Consider the following 23,773-nt stretch of genomic DNA (forward strand, 5'->3'; position numbering starts at 1 on the left):
AGACGCTTGCTCCTGGGGAGGAAAGCTACAGCAAATCTAGACAGCGTACTAAAAAGCAGAGACATCACCCTGCCAACAAAAGTGCGTATAGTCAAGGCGATGGTTTTCCCAGTTGCAATAGATGGCTGTGAAGGTTGGACCATAAGAAAGGCTGAGCGCCAAAGAATGGAGGCCTTTGAACTCTGGTGCTGGAGAAGACTCCTGCAAGTCCCTTGGACTTCAAGGCGAACAAACAAGTCAGTCCTAGAGGAGATCAACCCTGACTGCTCTTTAGAAGGCCAGATCCTGAAGATGAAACTGAAATACTTTGGCCACCTAATGAGAAAGAAGGACTCACTGGAGAAGAGCCTAATTCTGGGAAAGATTGAGGGCAAAAGAAGAAGGGGACGACAGAGAACGAGGTGGCTGGATGGAGTCACTGAAGCAGTCAGCGTGAGCTTAAATGGACTCCAGAGGATGGTAGAGGACAGGAAGGCCTGGAGGAATGTTGTCCATGGGGTCGCGATGGGTCGGACATGACTTCACAACTAACAACAACAAATGTTAATTGTGATGCTTCTGATAGAAACAAACAAACAATACTATTTAAAAAATCAACGTAGCTAAAAAGATGGGGAGGGAGAGAGGGAGTATGATGAGAAGGTGGCTGTGGCATAATTCACACTCACACCAGTTAAATAGCAATGTGTCCAAAAAAAGAGGGAGGGAAGCAAATATATCTTGAACTTTCAAACTTTTCGCATGTATGTCAGAATCTGAGTTTCAAGGGGCAACTCTTCATACAGGGACAGGAGAATCTTGAGGACCGTCAACTGGTGGACAGAGCCAGTCCCCACTGTGTTCCCCATCAATGTATGTTCCCAGCGCTATCCTTGTTCCTCCTTACTTCAAGGGGGGATTCACTCTGATGAGGATCAGAGCCCCACAATGATTAGCAGGAGGGAGAGACAGCAGGAGGGAGAGACGTCTCAGTTGACTGTGGAGATGGTTTCCAATTCCTCTCTGCAGAAAGTATCCCAGAATGAAGGGAAAATATTGATTGCCCATTTTGGGACAGTGACACTTGTTTAATTAGTACATTATTTCTTTTTGCACAACATGAAGCAATGATTTATTAGGCTGTAACTAGTTACAGAATTTAGTACTTTGGAGGTTAAAAAAATGTAAACAGTTTCTTTGTGTTCATGTAACTTTTCACTGTGAAAGTTTGGTGATGTGATCTTTTAATCCAATTGAAACTCACTCGTAAGAGCTCTTTGGGACCCAGAGTTCCTAAGGCTGCTCCTCAACATCCAGATCTTTGGTGAGGCAGAGTAGAATCATGGAATCATAGGGCTGTAAATAAGGAATGTAGAATTATAATGGCTGAATCCTTCATACATCAAAAAAAAAAAAAATACAAAGCTAAGGGATAAACAAATAAAAAACAGATTTGAAAAAAGAAAAGGCTCAGGAAAGAAAAAGAGTGAAAGTGTAAGAAAGAAAGAGGAAAAGAAGGAAACCTGAAAAAGAATGACTTCCAACTTTCTTTGGTACAGATATAAGTACAAAATATATCAAACTCTTACTCTAAGATTAACATTTGTCTACATTATTTCCATAACCCCATATCTAAACATCAAAGCCTTACTGGGCCGGAATAGCTCAGGCTGTAAGGAGCCTGTTATTAGAACACAGCAGCCTGCAATTACTGCAGGTTCGAGCCCGGCCCAAGGTTGACTCAGCCTTCCATCCTTTATAAGGTAGGTAAAATGAGGACCCAGATTGTTGGGGGGGCAATAAGTTGACTTTGTAAAAATATACAAATAGAATGAGACTATTGCCTTATACACTGTAAGCCGCCCTGAGTCTTCGGAGAAGGGCGGGATATAAATGTAAATTAAAAAAAAAAAAGCCTCAGATCAACTTTTAATTTCAGTTTCTCACAAAAAGTTCAGTAATGGTTCATATCTCTTTAATCACTATTTGTTAAGGAAAACATAACTTACTTATTTAATTGCACCAAACTCTAAAATCCTAAAATTTAGGAATATCCTAAATTCTAGTTTGGACCCATGCTTTTCAACTTTGCCAATTTTATAGTGCAATGGAGTTCAATTCCCAGAATTCCCCAGGCAGCATGAAGTTAGTCCATCTTTAACTTGCCACGACTGAGAAATGCTTTTCTACAGGTGAGGATTTTTCCATTCCTCTTTTACTGGTTCTTACTTACTTATAAGCAATCATCATGCAAAATCCTCACTCCCACTCCATCCCAAAGCAAAGAATGAATCAAGCAGTTCAGCTTATCACCGTTTTTGCCACCTTCTCCCATTAGTGGACCGATTATTTCCTTGATTTTTTTTCTTGTTTTTTACATGTTGAAAGAAGCTTGTTTTATTATTTTTGACATTTGTTACAAGTTTGTTCTGTTTTGACATTTGTTAGTTTGTTCTGTGCCTGTTAGGTTCATCGGGAATCTGTTCGAATTCCCATTTGTTGCAGAGTTTGTCTCCCAGTTGAGGTCAGCATAGTTAACTCCACCTGCTCTTTTATTAGGTCTGAGGTTCTTTCAGTGGTGGGATTCAAACAGTTCGCACCACTTCTGGAGAACCAGTTGTTAACTTTCTGAGCAGTTTGGCAGACTGGTTGTTGGAAGAAATCATTAGGGCAGAGAACCGGTTGTTAAATTACCTGAATCCTATCACTGGGTTCTTTGAATAGTTTAAATCCCTCTACTTGTACATTTCAGTCATGGATTTCATCCCACCAAGTTTCAGGAATGGCAATGATGTTGCATCTGCCCTCATATACAAGAGTGATTTCAAATTCTCCCTGTTAATTCCTCATACTTTGGGCACTGGCGTATAGTCACTGGAGTCCCTTCTGACTGACCATGTATTTGGTTTCTACATCTCCTGCTTTATATATGAGCTCCTTCCTTCCTTCCTTCCTTCCTTCCTTCCTTCCTTCCTTCCTTCCTTCCTTCCTTCCTTCCTTCCTTCCTTCCTTCCTTCCCATTTGGTTGATTGCTCTGATGTTTGTGCTTGTGCTCCAGCAAGTCTCATTTAAAAATGCTTCATGTTTACTCTCGGAAGTGAATTCTTTAAAATAAATAATGTCCCACTTCAGTTTTTTCTTTCTAAGTAGTTGCCAAGTCTCAGATGCATTCAGCTTCTTCATTTGCAGCAGGTACATTTCAATTTCATCGATGAGATCAAGCTTTCTCCTTGCTAGACCTTGACTGAGTCAGGCAGTTCTGCCTGTCTTCTCTAATTTCTGCTGCTTTCATGCAGAGGAATTTGGGAGGTGCTGGAAAGCAGGTTGAAGCCTCCTCTAAGCTGCTGGAAGCTCAGAGTGTTGCTTTGAGAATGGACTCCTTATTCAGAATCAGTGAGCAGCTGATGCAGCCTGAGAAACTGGCTGCATCAGGAAAACTGATGGCAGAAAAAGACGAGCGGTCCATCAAGTCTGCCCTTTGAGGTTTTTTGATTAATTGATATATTTATTCTTTTATTTAGTTTCCTTTCCCACAAAGAGCTTCCAGCCTCTCCCCATAAATAGGTCAGACTTCTAAAGCAGCTCCCAGGTTTCTCTTGCTTACTTTAACAGAGCCTGGAAAGACCCTGAAACACGGACAACAACTACCCAATTTCAGACTGACCAAGATCTTGGCAATATAAGAGTCCAGCGTAACTCACCCTCCAAGCAGCCCCCTGGCTACTGAGTACCAGAGAGTCCAAAGCTGTGGGGATGCTGCACGCCTCCACTCCATGACAGTGATATTGGAAACAGTCATTTGATTTATGCCTTCATACAAACTTCCCCTGTTTTGCAGATTCAAATCTATGCATGAACTGAAACTTAAGATTGTTGGACGAGCAGGCTCAAAAACAGCCAGGGAAGTGATTGAAGCCTGAGAAATAGGCCCCTTGTCAGTCAACAGGAGTTGATAGCTCAGCGTCTTAGCCACCTCTTCAAATTTTACAAAGTTTCTACCAACTAATCAAAAAGCAAACAAAAAACAAATCACAATAGAAAAATGCTGCATAAGAAAGTATACCATTCATTTCCTTTTCATTCTATTCCTACTATGGAGCTAGTGGAATTTATATTAAAAAATGCAACGTGTTAGAGAAATTGCTTTAAAATATGTAGGGAGAAGAGAAACAAAAATGCATGGCAGCAAAAAAATGTACATAAATATAATAACAATTTATTATAAAATCACCCGCCATTCTTTGGAACCCTGATGTATTCGTCAGCGGAACTTCTTGGTCTGCGAGACTCCCCCTTCTCGCAGATGTGGCCCTCCACTCTATCGAGGGCCTACCTCGATGATGGAATTTGGAATCCCGAGAGATGGCATGTTGCAAAGAAGGGACTTAGGGGTTTTTTAAAATCGTTTTTTATTATTCTTTCAAATGATTTAAGTAAAGGATTTTTAAGGGGAGGGAGGGTTAGGATGGGCTTTGGGGAAACCCATTAGGGCCAAGGCTGGACCCTGCGAGGGCTCACGGTATAGACGCTACAGGTTCGGAGGCGAAGAAGGAGGCTGGAGCTCAACTCTATGAGGGCTATTCCATCTGCACGGTAAATGGGAGGGGCAGATATGGCGGAAGCGGGGGCCCGCACCATGTTCGGGGAGCACGCGCTCGCTGTTTGCGAGCGTCATGCACTCCGGTCCCCCTGACTTTCCTCGTTCCCCGAGTAGCTTGAATCCCCAGAGCCTGGACCTTCGGTTGATGTTATGTAATGCCAGGTCCGTGGTAAATAAAGCCCCCCTTATTTTCGATCTTATACAAGAAGGGGGTGCGGACCTGATGGGCATCTTGGAGACCTGGTTAGGCACGGAAGGGGGGATGCCCCTTGTTGAAATGTGCCCACCGGGCTTCCTTGCATTCCATCAGCCGAGGGCCCAGGGTAGGGGTGGGGGGATGGCGGTTATTATTAACGAAGGTCTAGAACCGAGGGAGGTCACTGTACCACAGATAGCCGGATGTGAGTCCCTCTTTGTGAAGTGGGGCCAGGGGATACAGGTGGGCTTGCTGATTACGTACCTGGCTCCTTGCTGTGTGACAGCAGCCCTGCCCGAGCTGCTGGATGTGATAGCCGGGATGGCAGTTGACACCCCCAGACTTATAGTTATGGGGGATTTCAACTTGCCATCGGTCGGTGAAACATCAGCAGCGGCTGAGGAGTTCATGGCTTCCATGAGGGCCTTGGACCTGACCCAGTTAGTTAATGGTCCCACTCACAACGGGGGAAACACTCTGGACCTGATTTTTGTCTCTGGGCAGTGGTTGAATGATCTAGAATTAGGGGATTTAGTCATCAAACCCCTGTCATGGTCAGATCATTCGCTCCTTCGACTTGACTTTCGAACCACCAACCCACACCGCAGGGAGACGGGGCCGATTTGTTGGTTCCATCCCAGGCGCCTTATGGACCCGGAAAGGTTCCTGATGGAGCTTGGGCCATTTCCTGAGGATCTAGCTCACAGCTCATCTGAAGAACTAGTGGCCGCCTGGGAAAGGGCGGCGGCAGGGGCTTTGGACCGTGTTGTGCCTTTGCGGCCTCTGACCCGGCACCGATCTCAACTGGCTCCTTGGTATTCTGAGGAGCTGAGAGAGATGAAGCGCCGGAAAAGATGCCTAGAGAATGGTTGGAGGGCCAGTCGTTCTGAATCTGACTGAACACTAGTAATGTTGTGTCTTGCCCGCCCTCAGAGCAGCCGGGGCCTTCTTACCTGCTCCCGAACACTGAGGAATGTATGCCTCCCGGCTCAAGTCCTGGCTCCATGCCCACACAAACTGCAGAAGAAGGAGCATCTCCCTCCACCAGCCCTGACTCCATGCCCAGGCAAACGGAGCAGCTAGACCCCGACCCCTCCTCCACAGCAGGTGAGCCTGAGGAGGGTTTACTCCCAACAACAGCTGATTGGAGTGACCCTCGCATCAGAAGATTGGAGAGGCGGAGGCAACAGAAGGAAGGGAGGGGCAGGCCTTAATGAGTGCTGAGTCATGGAGCCACACCCCATGGCCTATATAAAGGATCTACTTTCTGGCAGTCTCTGAGTCAGGCAAAAGTCGAACTTATCTTGCTGAAGTCACTTACTGGTCTCCTGCCTGCTCTGAGGACTTTGCTAGGACTTTGGGCAGAGCTGCAGAGGCAAGCCTGATTCGGATTTCCCTGACCCAGCCGTCAGCGGAGGAGTGGGACACGACAAGTAAGGTCTCATATTTAGACCTATCTAGTGGTGATAAGAACGGCAAAACGTGAGTATTTTTCCACTCTTATTGCATCGGCAGATAACCGCCCAGCCACCCTGTTTAGAGTAACCCGCTCCCTCTTCCATCAGGGAGCACGGTAGGACCCCTTGCAAGGGCGTGCTGAGGATTTTGGACAATATCTGCACAATAAAATCGCTCAGATCCGGGATGGTCTTGAGGACGTTATCTGGGAAGAGTTTGATACTGTGGCTCCTGAGGACATGGACAGGATACTCGGGAGGCTGAATGCGACCACATGTTTATTGGACCCGTGTCCCTCCTGGCTGGTACTGGCCACCCGGGAGGTTACACGAGGCTGGCTTCAGGGAATTGTCAACGCTTCTTTGATGGAGGATGTCTTCCCTACCGCCTTGAAAGAGGCGGTGGTGAGGCCCCTCCTCAAGAAGCCCTCCCTGGATCCAGCCGTTTTAGCGAACTATTGTCCTGTCTCCAACCTTCGTTTTGTGGCGAAGGTTGTTGAGAGTGTGGTGGCGTGACAGCTCCCCCAGTACCTGGATGAAACTGTCTATCTTGACCCATCCCAGTCCAGCTTCCATCCTGGGTACAGCACACAGACAGCATTGGTCGCATTGGTAGATGATCTCTGGAGGGCTCAGGACATGGGTTGTTCCTCTGCCCTGGTCCTATTAGATCTCTCAGCGGCTTTTGATACCATTGACCATGGTATCTTGCTGTGACGGCTGGAGGGTTTAGGAGTGGGGGGCACCGTTTTCTGGTGGTTCTCCTCCTATCTTTCTGACCGGTCGCAGACAGTGTTGGCAGGAGGGCAGAGATCGGCCGCAAGGTGCCTCATGTGTGGGGTGCCACAGGGGTTGGTTCTCTCGCCCCTTCTGTTCAATGTCTACATGAAGCCGCTAGGTGAGATCATCCATGGTTTGGGGATGCGATGTCATCTGTACGCTGATGATACTCAGCTGTACATTTCCACCACTAACCACCCCAATGAGGCCGTTGAAGTGATGTCCCGGTGTCTGGAGGCCATGTGGGTCTGGATGGGGAAGAACAGGCTTTGACTCAACCCTTCCAAGACTGAGTGGCTGTGGATGCTGGCATCCCGGTACAGCCAGCTGACTCCATCGCTGACTGTTGGGGGCGAGTCATTGGCCCCCATGGAGAGGGTTCACCATTTAGGCATCCTCATGGATGTACGGTTGTCCTTAGAAGAGCATATGACGGCCGTCGCCAGGGGAGCTTTTTATCAGGTTTGCCTGATACACCAGTTGCGTCCCTTCCTAGACTGGGCTTCCCTATGCACAGTCACTCACACCCTCGTCACTTCCCGCCTGGACTACTGTAACGTTCTCTACATGGGGCTCCCTTTGAAGAGCACCCAGAGGCTCCAACTGGTCCAGAATGTGGCTGCGTGGGTAATAGAGGGAGTACCTCGAGGCTCCCATGTAATAACTCTCCCGCGCAAGTTGCACTGGCTTCCGGTGGTCTTCCGGGTGCAATTCAAGGTGTTGGTTACTACCTTTAAAGCGCTCCATGGCATAGGACCGGGTTATTTACGGGACCGCCTGCTGCTACCAATAGCCTCCCACCGACCCGTGCACTCCCATAGGGAGGGTCTCCTCAGGGTGCCATCGGTCAGACAATGTCGACTGGCGGCCCCCAGGGAGAGGGCCTTCTCTGTGGGGGCTCCTGTCCTCTGGAATGAGCTGCCTCCAGGGATACGTCAACTCCCTGACCTCCGGACCTTTTGAAGCGAGCGAAAGACCTTTTTCTTTCATTGCGCGGGGCTGGCTTAATGTAGTTTAATGTGGGTTTTATTATAGTTTTAATCTGTTTCGGCCTAATTGAATTAGCTTTTTAAAATGTTTTTAAATTTTTGTGAAATCTGTCTTTTATTTGGTTGTAAACGGCCCTGAGTCCTTCGGGAGAAGGGCGGTATATAAAATAAATAAATAAATAAATAAATAAATAAATAAATAAATAAATAAATAAATAAATAAATAAATAAATAAATAAATAAATAAATTTCAAAGTTTTTATTAACCTCACCACCCTGACACTAAAGAAATAGGATGCACTACATTTAAGGATGGAAAAAAAGAAAAGGAGAGCTATTGAAACAGAGCTGGTCATCTTCTTTAATCTCCTTTTGCTGAACTGTCCAGATTTTCTTCTCAGCAACGTGCAGACCCCTAAGCCCCCCCAGAGCCCCCAATTTGCCTCAACTGTCAGACATTGTGGGTTTAATCTGGGTTGGTCACCGGGACCAGAGGTTTTGTCTTCCGAGCTTTCAGACATTATGATTTCTTTTGTGGGGAGTCAAAATATATTGGATTTGGCAATATATTTGCCGTATCGTAACCTCACCCACCCCCAAAGGATTTTGTATTAAAGGAATTTGTAGCTTTGCGTCTACATTGTTCTTCCTGCCAGCTTTTAAGCTGGCTTTTCAGTGTGAAAAATGAGGAACAGGGGAAAACCAAGATAGCCGTCTATTTACATTTAATTTGAGCCCGAAGCTCTTAGCTTGAGAAGGTTGGAAGTTGGCATCTATCTCTCAGGAGTGAAAAGCAAAGTACATAAGCGGTGGTAATTATAAACCAAAGGTTTGGTGTAATATCAGACTTTTATGCTCCCTTCCTTAGTCATTAAGGTACACAAACATTTCTGAGGGCTTGGCTGATTTCAATAAAATTATGGGTTGAAAGTTTATTGAAAGAGGATGCTTGACAAACCGTACACCAACTGTAACTTTATATGAGAAGAATTATTTGGGGCTCTTCAGTGTGAATACAGATTGTGTAGCCTCCCGCCCGCCTGCCCGCCCGCCACCTCCGTCCCCTCCCCAATATTCTCCGGCTGCTCTAGTGTGGTTGTGGAGCAGGGGCTTCAACACAAATTGAGCTGCCTGATTTGGCATAGAATACCCTGAGTAAAAACTAAAAGGAAGATGCTTGTTCATAGGAGACATTGTACATCTAAAGGCCACGGACTGGAATATTTCATTGTGCCAAAGAGAAACCATTCCTCTTCAGACACAGGTGCGTAGAAGCCCAAGCACCACTCTGGGAGATGCAGAATCATTGTGTGCTGGATCACTGCTGACACCTTGCCCCAGTGGATTTTTTTCATTGATGGGGGTTTGTCAGAGGTCATGTTGGAAGGATGGTTGAGGGGCCACAGCTGGCTGCCAGGCTAGCCGGGTTGGTGGAGGGAGGCCTGGGCATTTCTTGCAGTTGCTCAGGGATGCTGAGAAATTCTCAGGAATCTTGGGGGCAATCATGGGGGAAGGAGTGGGGCTCAGGATGGAGTAGCTGCAATTTGCCATTTTTATGGGCCCTTGGATTTTAAAAGTTTTTAAAAGAACTGCTGCATGTTTAATTGTAGGCAGGAAGTTTGCTGCTTGAGATCTTTTCCAGCCTTGCCCAGCCTGTAATCTCTAACCGGTGGGCCTTTCTCCCTGTCCAGTGGGCACTTTCCTTGGTCTCCCAGTCAGAACCGAGGAGCGAGAGAGCCATTGAGAAAAGGAGTGAGGAGATGGAGGGGCTGCTACTGATTTACAGAGTTCTCTCTACTCAATCCACAAGTATTTGCTGGAGGAAAGTAATCGGATGAAGTGCCCCAGCAGGACCCATAAACTTTATGCACAGAGCTTTAACTCAGAGGAAAAGAGACTCAAAGGATGGAGCAACAACCAGGGCGGAAACTGCAAAGCCAAAGCTGTGGGCCCCAGGGCCACCTTTGCTCCATGGTGTCGTCTGCACTTGGGATATTTGGTAAACCAAAAAGGGCCTTTTTCCCACGATGCCCTGGATGCTCAACAGACAGTTCAGCTTTTATATGTAATATCCTTTTCCCTGCTACCAACAGAACAGAGAAGGGTCAAAAAGTCAAATATAGAGATGATGTGGAAGAATTCAGCAATGTTAATAAATGTTTTGGCCCAGGGCTCCTGAGCATAGCAAGAGGTTCAAGCAGTGCAGCTCTTGTTTCGCAACCAATCAAGCTTTTAGCAGAGTGTCTTGAGAGGAAGTTGATCAGGCAGCTGAAGCAGTCTGAGATTCAGTGGGTGAAACCAGCAGAATTAGGGAATCTACTTGGGTCTTTTGCCTTTTTATAACCAATTTGCCACCAGTTGTGCCTCTGGGAGTCAGTAGCCTGTTTCTCTTATTCCACTCTAGAGCTGCCTATTGTTGTTGCCTGAGATCAGAAGGGCCAATGTTAGAGAGAATTCAAAGATAAAGGTTTTCTGTCCGGTTGTGTCCGACTCTCAGGAGCGGGACTCATCTCTGTTTCTTATCTGAGGGAGTCCGCATTGTTTGAAGGCGCTTCCGTGGTCATGTGGCCAGCATGACTATATGCCGAGGAACACAGAATGCTGTTACCTTCCCCCCCAAATGGCACCTATTAATCTATTCACATTGGCATGCTTTTAGACTGCTGGGTGGGGAGGAGCTGGTACAAGGAACATGAGTTCACCCCATTGCCCAGCGCTCAGGTCTTGAACCTGGTCTGTCAGCTTTTCAGCTGGCAAGCTTAGTGTCTTTCACCGCTGAGCCATCCCAGTTAAATATCAGTAATAAAATTACCGCATGCCGGGCTTAAGTCTTGGAAATCAGTTTGGGATAACCCACCACAATTTTATGATCTAGATGAAGAATGGCAGTTTAAAAAAGGCACCTGCAATCACTAGAACCAAACAGATCCAACAAAACCACTTCCAGGAACAAAAAATATGGAGCCACTTGAATAGAATCGGGACAGGCCGTGCCAAAACTAAGGCGAAGATCTTGAAGTGGGGAATGGCGGAGAGCCCACAATGGGACTGTGGTGCATCAGAACAAACTATAACACCCGTAGCTCAAGACGGGAAATTTCCTCAGGAAATTTCAAGGCACCTGGGATGATCCCACCACAGCTACTCCAGAGTCAATGACAGATTTTCCTCCCACAATAGCAACCGCAACCACGTCCTCAAAGCCTTGACCTTTTTTTATAATGCATGTTATGATGACTCCCTTGTTGCAGACACAGCTGGAGGTAATACCAATAAACACAGTGTGTTTGTCTTCAACAATGGAATCAGAGTTGCACTTTAGCTTTAGTTTTATTTTTCCCATTTGGGCAAGGGAATTCATGTGCTAAAGTGTGTACAAAAATCTTGGGAAATTCCTTCCTTCCTTCTGACTTTTCCTAGACTTTCAGGAAAGTCTGTTCCTCCATTTTGTTCAGCAGACCACGTTTTTAAACATAACTTTCTCTTTAATGACAGATATTGAGGCTCCTAGATTTTTAAAAAATCATCTCCATCTGGCACTATCAATAATACCTAGGACCGGGATACCTACGGGACCGTCTACTGCCAACGTCTATCTCCCAACGACCGGTGCGCTCTCACAGAGAGGGGCTCCTCAGGGTGCCGTCAGCCAAGCAATGTCGGCTGGCGGCCCCCAGGGGAAGGGCCTTCTCTGTGGGGGCTCCTACCCTATGGAACGAGCTTCCCCCTGGACTCAGACAAATACCTGATCTTAGGACCTTCCGCCGCGAACTCAAAACCTACTTATTTCGTCTTGCTGGACTCGCTTAAATTTTATATTATTAAATTGATTTATGGGTTTTTAAAATTTTTTAGTAAATTTTAGTGGGATTATTTTTTATCTATAAGTAGCCAAATTAAATAGGTTTTTTAAGGGTTGTTTTTAGTTTTGTATTGTTGTTTTCTTTCTGTATTTTACTTGTGGCTGTACACCGCCCTGAGTCCTTCGGGAGAAGGGCGGTCTATAAATAAAATTATTATTATTATTATTATTATTATTATTATTATTATTATTATTATTATTATTATTATTATTATTATTATTAATTTGGTTCATTCAGCACCATGTTTTATTGCTGTTCTTTCTTGAATTAAAAAGACTGCAGCAAAGGTCAGTGACTTGGCCTGGGAAAAATAGCTTCCCAGAGGCTTTGTGCGTCAAACAGTGAACATGAAAACGTGTAAATTAATCAAATGACTTAACACAATACACCCATTTAATATTTAATTTTTGTCAGGTTAACAAAATTCCACTGCTTTGTTCCCATAAAGAATATGGCCAAGCAAAAAAAACCAAAGTATTGTTTAATGTGATGATATGGTACACCTAAAGTGCTAAGAAGAGGGATGACTTCCCAAGACATAAGCTGAGCCATATGCTGCACCACCCTGTTTTAACCTGAACTGACATGTTGTGTGAACCTGGCCATATTGTTGACATACACGAGGCCTGAGCCCCTATGCTTATGGAGATCTCAGCAGCCCAATAGGAGGAGCTAAAATAGAGCACAACATGAATGAGATATGGAGAGCGAAAGACTTTTCTCATTGTACACAAAGAAATGTCTAATTTCTAGCCTGGCCTGTTTATGGCAGCAAAGAGAAGAAACAGCAAGAATAATTCCTGGCCTTCGGCTATAAATACAACTATGTGTTTGTGGAGGTCCTGGATTCACGGATATCTGCTTATTACTTCATTGAAAATATAATGTTGAAAAGTGATGGAAAGAAGAAATGCCAGGAGAGAAGAGGGAATAAAGGTCACAAGAACAAAAGAATAATGGCAGCAGGGAGAACAAAGAATTAAAATAACATTTTAGTTTTGAACCATCAAATGGTAGTTTTAAAAAAAGTCAGAAATCTGAAATTACATTTTTTTTTAAAAAAAATGTTCCTGGTGATTCCATTTATGCATGAACCCTAAGTCTTTTCCCATCATGTTTAAAGCAACCTTGAGAGACACCTCCTCCTCCTCCTCCCTAGGGGTAGTGGATTTTACGCTTTCTGTTCCTGAAGTGTTTCCTTTTTCTTTCCCTGCCCTGAAAAAGGACGATAAGCTATTGATTGGACTTGCTGAGAGACGATGAAGCCTCTTTAATTACTTCATTAGTTCTCTGCATGTTGAGAGGTGGATTAATGAACAATTAAGTCCAGGCTAATCACAAGAGTTTATTCCTTGCCAAAAGTTTGCCAACCAGAGTAAACCACAATCAAACCAGTTTTTAGAGTTCAGGATGAGAAGCCGGACAAATTTTTAGAAGAAAAGGAAAGAAATAGTTCCAAGATCTGCTGCTGATTGCTTAATGCTCAGCAAGGGCCCTTCATATTCTGCTAAACAACTATAGTTGCAGTCAATTTACGACCACAATTGAGCCCAATTGAATCAAAATTTCTTTTGCTAAGCGAGACAGTTGTTAAGTGAGTGTTGCTCCATCGGTAGGTGAATCTGGCATCCCTAATGCTTGTCAGAAGGTTGGATGACCCCAGGATACAGCAACCATCATAAATATGAGTCATCTGAATTTTGGTCACTTGACCATGGAAATGCCACAAAGGTTGTAAGAATAAAAAATATTCATGTCACGTTTTTTCAGTTCCACTGTAACTTTGAACAGTCATTAAACAAATTGTGCTAAGTCGAGGACTACCCGTAACACAACACGGGAAGGACTTCAAGCTACTGTATAACTGTCTATGATCTTCTGATGAGAACTTCCTGGCCTTCTTCCTACAAGCCAAAGTATTTCCTTCCTCACACCCAGGACTTTTGCAACTGGCCCAGCACCAGAAGCCCAGCAGCAGGATCCTGCTTTTCTGGTCATCAGACTGGAGGACTGGAATCATACTGGAGCATGGTTGGAGCTGGAGGTAGGGCTCTGCCTGGCAATGACTCAGAAACCGTGGAAAAAAAAGTGGTTTCTATAGATCATCTTCCTGCCAGCCCCAGTTGAGTGGGGCAAACAGAGGGGAGAACTGTGGGGAGACGCAGAGGGCAGTGGATAGGCTGGGGGAGAGTGGGAACACAGCAGAGTGCCAGGACTGAGATAAGGGCAGAAGAAGAGAAGCATCATGGATACATGGGAATGTGGGTGTGGCAGGCAGAAACGCTGGGCTCACCTAAATGCCAGGTTCTTAAACACAGGTTCACACATCATGCACTACCCAAGAAATCATGGTAAACTTTCTCAGGAGGGCTTGGTTCACCCAAGATGCCAAGACCAAGGCTGGATTCCCACCCTCCCTGAATCACAGCCTTCTCAGACCAATGTCAGCAAACTCAAGCTTTGGGTGGGGGGTAGTGTGTGGGCAACAGAAAGAGAATCCAGTTGGAGGGTTCCCCCTATGCAAAAAAATGAAGAGGGAGGATCCTGGCGGGGCGGGGCGGAGAAAAGCCAGCAAAACAACATTTGGGAGGGGATTGGTTGGCTATCTAAGCAGAGACAAAAGAACAGACTGGGGAAATCAAATATTCTCAAACAAAGGGAGAGAGAAATAATGTAGTTTGGTTGGATTGGCAAGAGAAGACACTAAATTAATTGAGTTTTCAAGCAAAACCGTTTTCTAATAATTGAATAAATATGCAAAATTTGCAGGAATATATTTACTGGTGATGTGAAGAAAATTAATGATTTGCTTTTTATGAAATTAGCATACTGTTGGAGCACTCATTCAAGAGTGGCAGTGTGTTGTGAGGCTGAGACCACACCTTCCTACTCTGCTCTGTTTCCATAGCAAGTCAGCAGTCTTGCCCTGGGACCAGTCTCTTCTGTAAAAATGTCATTTCTGCAGAATGTGGGTTCAAAATATTCGGTCTTTGGGGCTCAGACCACCCTCTGCCTTGTATTCAGTTATCACTCAATCCTTGATCTGACAGGTCAATAGTAGTCATTTTAACTTATTAGTGTCCAGGAGATGCCAATCCCCCTAAAACAAGGCCTACATACCTCCTCAAGTTTCTACGGTTCCTATCAGTGGGAGGGAATCCCCACAATGACTGCCTGGCAGAGTGGAGCCATCATGGAGCATCTAGGACCGTGATAGTGAACGTATGGCATGCATGCCACAGTGTTCTGTCCCCCTTGCCTCAGTCCGAGTGATGACTTAATTAGCCGGCAACTATCAGCTTCTGGCAGCAAACTAGGGAGCGTCTGCCAAGTGTCTCTGTTATCTCTCTTGATGCCGATGAGTCAACCAGGAACAAACAGTACTTCAGCTCTAGTTAAGCAGTTGATTTGCTCGCCACGAAGTGGTATAGCAGCCCTTGCTGTTTTTATATCCTGTGGGGTGTAGCTCCATGACTCAGCACTTCCTAGGCCTGCCCCACTCCTGCTTCTGTTGTTCCCGCATCTCCTGCCTACGAAACCTAGGGTCCAGCCAGGCCTGATTGTCATCAGCTGGGTCTGGAGGCGTGGCCTGGGAGGGGAAAGAGTCAGGGGACAGAGGCCTTGTTATCTCCTCCACCTGGCCTGCCTCTGGCTCCTGGAGCTGAGCCAGGGAAGCCGGTGCTCCAGAGGTAAGTCCTGATGGCCCTTCCCCCTCACTTTCCAAGTCACTTTCTGGCAGGGAGCCTGGCTCGGGGGGCGCAGATACAACACTTTGATTCTAGAAAACATAGGGGAAAAGTACAGTATTTGGTGGCCTGGAAACATTTCCCTTGCCCTAGTTCAGCTCCAGTGTGTGCCAGATGATTTTTGGGCTTTCCAGGCCCACCGGAAGTTGAGAAACAGGCTGTTTCCGGTCTCAGGAGGGCCTCTGGGGGTATGGGGGGGGAAGGCCGTTTTCACCCTGCCCAGGTTCCTAGAAAGGCTCTGGAGTCTGGGGAGAGCAAAAAATGGGTCTTCCGATCCCACTGTGCCAACACGTGCCAAAAGCAGGGGGAGCAGGGGGTGTCATGCAGGGGGGCGCATTGAATTATTGGTGTGGACATGCGCACACACAGCACCCCCATGCTCCCCACACTTTTGTCATGCGACGGAAAAAGGTTCAGCATCACTGATCTAGGATCTTGTGTATGAAGAACAAGTACTTTGCCATGAACTGAAGAAACTTCTTGAACGAGAAATGAAACATTTTCAAGGGAAAAAAACAAGAAAGCCTTTTTGAAAAAGCATCTTTGGGACAACCACAACCTGGATGATTGAGAATTTCCATAGACTCTGAGTCTCACATTTATTCAGTCAGATCTGGACAAAGGTGGGTCCTCCCATAGAGCTGTAAAAGATTCTGAGTGAATTCTTTGCCAGACATTTATACTGTACCTAAGCCGGAAATTCACATTTGTATGGAAATAGATAAAGTAAAATGGTTAGTAAAATATCTGTGCCCTCATCCTATAGCAATGATATTTTGAGCAAGCCTTATTTTAAGGACCTTTTGTCGTGTCCCACCCCCACTCCGATGAACAAGTCAAGGAAGTCCGTAACAAACTTGGCAACAAAGCCGCTGCAGCTTGCCAAGTGCCTTCGAGGTTTATCAGGGCAGGCAGGAGTCCAAGTTGTGACTTCAGCGATAGGGTCCGGTATCAGCAAACTAGATAAGACTTTGCTTGACTCAAGGTTGGAATGCCAAAAGCAAGTCCTTTATATAGGCTGTGGGGTGCGGCTCCATGACTCAGCATTTATCCAGGCCTGCCCCACCCTTCCTTCTGCTGGCGTCGCCTCTCAGATCTCCGGAAGCAAGGGTCCACCCACTCTGAATTGTCTTCAGCTGGATCTGCTGTCAGCGTCTAGGAAAGGGAGGGGTCAGAGGGAGTAGGCCCGGGTAATTCCACCACCTGGTTGGCTTCCTGCTCTGAAGGCTGAGCCAAAGGAACAAACGCTGTATGAGTGAGGTTTATTGGGCTTCTCCTTTCACTCCTGGAATCCTCTCCGGGCATGGGGCCAGGGCCGGGGGCTGGAGTCATGACAGGCCGTTCATCTTCATTAACAGACTCGGAGTCTGATAAAAGGCCCGGTTGGAGATGGGAGGGGCCCAGCTGAGGAGAGGACGGAGGACAAGTCACAACACCTTTGTGGTTTCCCTATCATCCTTCCCCATTCTAGAACGTGTGTTTATTACTGCATCTACTCTGCAACAAGCAGGAAAGCTAATTAAAGCACCCATGAGGAGCAGCTCTCCACCTTAGCAGTCTCATCTGCTGCCATGGTTGTGTCTGCACATACTTTGCAGAGGATGAAGGGCCGAGATCGCACATCTCTCAATTCTTACCACGTCTTCTCTTTCACCCGCTCCACTTCTGACCCTGTGCAGAAATGCATTGCTTTAGCCAGGAACAGCTCTTTCTTTCTTTTGTTTTTCTGGGGCCCCCCCTGCAGGGTTTTGCTTTTGGAAAATTAATTTGGCATCCTGCGACAACGTCTGCCTCTTTCTCGCCTTGCTTTTTGCAGGCTGAAGTAATCCAGCCAAGAGCAGGACTGGTAAATCTCAAGTGTCATTAGGTGGGTAAAAGTTTAATAATGTCTCTTAGCGTTTTTTCTGCCTCCAGCCATCGTGTAAATTATGGAGTAATAAACCAGCAGGAAAGCTCTAATCAAAGGCCCGGCAAAGGGAGCCCAGATTAAAACTCCCACCCCCACCTGGGAGGCCCAGATCCGTCTTTTCTCTCCTGTCAAGCTCAGCTCCTCTCCCAGCTCCTGGTAGGGCTCTTTTCATCTGATCGTTTGAGATTCATCTGCTCCTTCGCCCTGCCTTTCTTTTCCAAGGAAAACCCAGCACAGTGAGTCTGCAGCAGTTAGTCTCAGCCTTGGGGGAACCCACCTTCAAAGACCTGTCAGTCACAAAGCTTCCTGCTGCCCTTGGTTGAGTCAGCCTCACCTTTTGCAAGGATAAATGAGGATGGTGGGAGCAGAACTTCAAATTGAAGACCCCCTTCCCCGACAAAGGGCAGAATCCCCAGACGTGCAGGTAAAGGCCACGTGCCAAAGAAAGCGTTCTGAGTTTTCACCGCAACAAGAAAAATAAAATAGCTGAGTGGCTAATCAGCATGGTCCCTCCATGCATAATATTTTTCTGCATTATCCAGCCTTTCAGCAAAGAAGGCAGCCCTGAATGTCACAACAGGGGGGCTCTCATTTTCACACCCCTCAGCCCTGGCACCAATGTGCTCCACTGATATTTTTGGAGGAGATTTTTCTCATCTTCTCAGCCCACAGTGGAGGCAGCTTAGTGTTGTCTTTCATACCTGTTTTGTCACGGACACAACCTGCCATGCTTAATCAACGATGTGACTGATCACAGGTAAGGGGCTGGGATCAGCTGCCCAGCTTTTATTTATTTAGATTCATTTATTAAATTTATTTTTTTTAATTTGCATTTATATCCCGCCCTTCTCCGAAGACTCAGGGTGGCTTACAGTGTGTAAGGCAATAGTCTCATTCTATTTGTATATTTATATACAAAGTCAACTTATTGCCCTCCCAACAATCTGGGTCCTCATTTTACCTACCTTATAAAGGATGGAAGGCTGAGTCAACCTTGGGCTGGTGGGACTAGAACCTGCAGTAATTGCAAGCAGCTGTGTTAATAACAGACTTGTCTTAGCAGTCTGAGCCACCAGACTTGCCACCCATATGTTATCAAAATGACAATAAAACCAAACTTTTATTGGTTGCTTAAATCAGCTGCTGCCACGCACATTCCTCCCCTCCCAGGTCTGGGTATCTACAGAGTATCTGGGAGCTTTCAAAATGCATTAGCCTATTTTTAAAACATGGGTTTGGCACTCTTTTGAAAGGACACCAGATCTGCAGTGTGTGTGTGTGTAAATCCTGTGCCTCACAGAAGCTTAATTTTCTAAACTGAGAAAGAGGGCTGGGTTCTGTGGCTGGTTGCTGATTCGATCAAGATGCGCATGGCAGATTTTTGGCTTGTTTTGCCACAAAGTGTTTCCTGTGGCAGACATTTTGGCATGGAAGAGAGGTACATATATGTTGAAACAGGAGCCGCACTCCCAGAACAGCTTTCAAAAAAGAGCTTAGCCACCAAAAAATTGCTGGAAGAATAAAATCAGGCCTCAAAAACAGGAGATTAAGAGAACAACAGAAGTCGAAATGCCTCGGAGAGTCAAGCCCACCTGCTAGTCCACCTATATAAATGTCTAGATGTTAGATGTGACATAAAGCAAATAAAACAGGTGGTAAACTGGGTGCAGAACTTCAAAGAAACAGTTCTAATTCAAAAATGGGAAGAACTGTGGAACAAATCTATAAAATTTATCACATGCTATGGTTTGAGAGAGGACTGGTATAAAATATTTTACACAGGGTATACAGTTAGTCGATTTTTATTTCAGTCACAGATCACCATATAGCTAATAGATAACAATTACACTGTTCACCGCCCTGAGTCCTTCGGGAGAAGGCGGTATACAAATTAAAACATTATTATTATTATTATTATTATTATTATTATTATTATTATTATTATTATTATTATTATTATTATTATTAAATAGAAATAAAAATGAAAAGTCGTATTGATTGAGTAAATAAGATACATATAAAACAATGTTTTAAAATTACAATTAAATTTTACAATGAATAAAGTAAATGCTATAAAGGATGTAAATAATATTAGAAGATATAAAAAACTATAAGAATGTAAGGTTGTGCTAACTTATTCAGGTAACCCTTGACATATGACCACAGTTGGGACTGAAACTTCTGTTGCTGAGCAAAGTAATTGTTAAGTGAGACAGGCACAATTTTATGACTTTTTTGCTTCAGTCATTAAGTGAATCACCATAATTGTTAAGTGGACCAAATGGCTGTTAAACAAATCCAGCTTCCCCCATTGACTTTGCTTGTTGTAGAAAAGTCACAAATGGCAATCACATGCAACCATCATAGCTACATGCTTGTTGCCAAGCCCCCAATTTTGATCATGAAACTGTGCTGGTGCTGTGGCAGTTGTAAGTCAAGGTTGTAAGTCACTTTTTTTAGTACTGTTGAGACTTCAGATGGCCACTAAAGGAATGGTTTTAAGTCAAGAACAACCTGCATTAAGTCTAGAGCCTGTTGGAATCAAGAGCATTATGTTTCAACCAATTATAACAAAGAAATAGCAAAATGAAGCAAAGAGTGATATATGCGTATTTAAAATGAGAAATAGGGAGAAGAGAGGGAGGAGAAAAAATATATTTAGTTATAGAAGCCTAGTTAAGGCTCAGCATCACCTCACTTGGAGGAGTTTTTCATGTTTAATCATAGCTGTCATAAAACTGGCATCAAAAATCCTTGCTGCCCAATCCGCTATTAAGAGACCAAGGCAGCCTCTGGTGTGTCTGGATGTTGTCTGGATACATGGGGAACTATACAGTTCTTGCAGATTCCTATTTTTTTTAAAAAGGCAATGCAGTGAGACACATGGCCCACCGTTTCCATCTCCCCCTCCCCAGGAGTACTGAGCTGCAGCTCTCTTCATATTTTTCACAGAGAAGAGGGAAGGACATTCTCGCAAGCAAGAGCAAAAGCTCTTCAGGTGTTTTGGGTGAGAACATTGTAGATATTATAACACTCAAGAAAAAAATTTTTATATGGGTTCACTGAATTAATATATGATGGAGCCTGTCTGAGATAATTTTGCAGTCATATCTCTGTGTCACGTTGCTTGATAGATGCCCTGGCCTGCTCAGATCCTGTTGGAATCAATACATTGCTGGGGAATACACAATGGCTTAGGCTGACACCAAGTAATTTTCACCAAGAAACCTGGAATTTGTCTTGAAAAATCAAAGAAGCCAATAATGCAACAATCCAAGCCAATAACTAACTTATACCGTTCAGGTAGGAGCATTACAGAATAATAAGAGTGTGAAGGGACCTTGGAGGTCTTCTAATCCAGGGGTCTCCAACCTTGTTCCCTTTAAGACTTGTGGACTTAAAGCTGGCTGAGGGACTCTGGGAGTTGAAATCCACAAGTCTTAAAGGGAACAAGGTTGGAGACCCCGCTTCTAATCCAATCCCCTGCTCAAACCATTAATTCAGTTAATGGTTAATTTTATTAATTTTTACATTAATGTTTCCATTTATTGAATTAAGTTAGGACACAAGCAACCAAATACAGATTCCTTAAGCCCGATTCTCATTGTTCTTATTATATGCACATATTTGGAAGTCATTGGACAACGGTGACATGATTTTAGGTCCAAAAATAGTATATAGTATATAATATCATGCCAAAAACTCTTAATATGTCAGCTTTATTTCTTCTGAACTTCTCTATTAGGGCCTGAGCATGGAGCCTTCATGAGCTGGTGGCATGAAAAATAATTTCTAGGTATCTGAAAGTCTCAACTTGTTCAATATCATTACTGTTTATTTGCCACCTCTGGTTGGGTCTAGAACAGAGTTCCTCAACGTTTCTGGCTTTGTGAACCGGCGGGGGAGGGGGGGAGGGGATGGTTCCGTGCAAGCGGCCAGCAAGCGCGCACACACACACACACAGAGAGAGAGAGAGAGAGAGAGAGAGCTTCATTTGCACAAGCAGCGTGCACCTGGGCCTGCTAGTCACACAACTGGAGCACACTCACCCACTGCTCGCGCAAGTGAGGATGTGTGTGCGCACACACTTCCCAGCTGTTTCCACAGCCTGATTGCAATGCCCTTACAGCCCACTAGTGGGCGCAGCCCACAGGTTGGGGACCCCTGGTCTAGAAGGCGTCTTTGAAAAGACTATTTTTCATTATTAATAATTAAATCATTATTTATACAATAGAAGGCACCTTATTTTAGCTGAAGTAGAAATGGCGGCCTATAGCTCCCTCAATAACTGCCAAAAGGGAGATGTTATATAGCAGTAACTGGCAGCAATACCACAAAAACAAAATCCAAAGGTGTTGGAAACACTACAAGCAAGGTCACCAAGGATGAAGGTCATTCCAGCTAAAGCAAGCCGGCACCTATATCAGGTAGCAGTAATATAGGCAGGCACCAGAGACATTTTACCACTTTATTGACAATGGCAACAGTTCACCTTGGCAAACCACTCCTGTATTTTTACCAAGAAAACCACATGGATGGAAAATACAAAATGACTGATGATGTAGCACCACTTGATGGATCCCTTGGGAAGATGGTGCTCAAGCTGCTACTGCAGAAGAATTGAGGATCTTTTGGACTAGTAATGGTCTTTATGACATGGTTAGATGAAAACCCCTTGCTCAAGCAGGAGACCCTATACCATTTCAGGGAAATGGTTTTCCTGTCTCTTCTTAAAAACCTCCAGTGATGGAGCACCCACAACTTCTGGAGGGAAGCCGTTCCCCTGATTAATTGTTCTTACTGTCAGGAAGTTTCTCCATAGTTCTAGATTGCTTCTCTCCTTGATCAGTTTCCATTCATTGCTTCTTGTCCTACCCTCAGTGCTTTGGAAAATAAATTGACCCCCTCTTCCTTGTGGCAGCCCCTCAAATATTGGAAGAGTGCTATCATGTCACCTCTAGTCCTTCTTTTCACCAAACTAAATATATCCAATGTCTAGTTGCTGATACTAATTGCCATACAAGAAAAGTACTGGTAAATCCAAAGCTGCAAAATTAGAATTGCAGTCGGAATGCGGCATGTAACAGACATAGGACAACTCAACACAGTGAAAGATGAAATGAAATGACTACAAATTGACACTTAGACATCAGCAAATTGAGATGGACTGGCCAATTTCACTCAGAAGATCACACAATGTATTACTCAGGACATGGAAAACAAAGAAGGAGTTTTGTTGCTTTTAAGGATATAGCAAGAACAATCACACGGTTACCATGCAATCAACGACCAAATGATATCAATTAGACTTTGTGGACAATCCTTTGATCATCCACATTTACATTCCTATCACTGATATAGAAAAAGAGGAGATCAATGAATTTTATGATCTAGTTCAATTTGAAATTGGCCAGACATGCAAGGAAGAGATGCTACTTGGGACTGAAAAATGGAATGTCAAAGTTAGAAACCTTCACAAGGAAAATGTAGTTTGAATGAATGGCTTAGGAACCTGAAATGAAGCAAGATAGTGATTTATCAGTTTCTGCCACTTTCAATGACTTTTTTCAGAGCTAAGACTGTTTTCAAACAGCCAAAACAAGGCTTCGACACATGGACATTGCCAGGTGGGGTATAAAGAAATCAAACTAAATAATAATCAAAAAAATCAAAAAAAATCAAAAAAATCAAAATAATAATAATAATAATAAACTGACTGTTTTATTGGTAAGAAGAGTTGGAGGAGCTCAGCTCTAGCATCAAAGACATGACCAAGTGCTGACTGTGTAGCAGGTCATGAACTGATCAGCTGCAGGTTCCAAGTTAAGCCAAATGTCTACGGAGATTCTCAGTCATCCAGTTCATGTTTGTCTCAAAGGAGCTTTTTTAAAAGGCAACTGGACTTTGGTGTTGTTTTTTTTTCTGTTTTTTTCCTTGAGAAGAAAACAACTTTTCGCTTCTTGGATGAGAAGCGAAATGTCTTCAAAGAAGAAGTTTTATGGTTAGCAAAGGCACATAACAAGAGTGTCTGTTCTTCTATTTAGTATTTCTGATTGCTCTGGAGGTCTTAGACAACAAGATCCATAATTATCAAATGCTGATGGTCCTCGCTTAATGATCACTTTTCGGTGACTGTTCAGACTTAGGGTCGTCCCTATTTGCAACCTTCGTGCCAGCCTCTGGCAAGTAAAGTCAAAGCCATTGGGAGGCTGCAAATAGTGGCCACATGCACTTGTGTGCTTAACAAAGGGTGA

General features: G+C 44.5%; 1 long non-coding RNA gene across 1 annotated transcript in view; it reads right to left on the minus strand.

Annotated features, from left to right (window-relative positions):
* Positions 1-1,181: 1,181 nt before the first annotated feature.
* LOC131204690 (uncharacterized) overlaps positions 1,182-23,773 on the minus strand; it is a 111,519-nt gene continuing 88,927 nt past the window's right edge. The window contains exon 3 of the long non-coding RNA XR_009156621.1: positions 1,182-1,335. This is a non-coding gene — a long non-coding RNA (uncharacterized LOC131204690). The remainder of the gene's footprint in view (positions 1,336-23,773) is intronic.

This window comes from Ahaetulla prasina, chromosome 10, assembly GCF_028640845.1.
Source record: "Ahaetulla prasina isolate Xishuangbanna chromosome 10, ASM2864084v1, whole genome shotgun sequence".
Classification (NCBI taxonomy): Eukaryota; Metazoa; Chordata; class Lepidosauria; order Squamata; family Colubridae; genus Ahaetulla; species Ahaetulla prasina.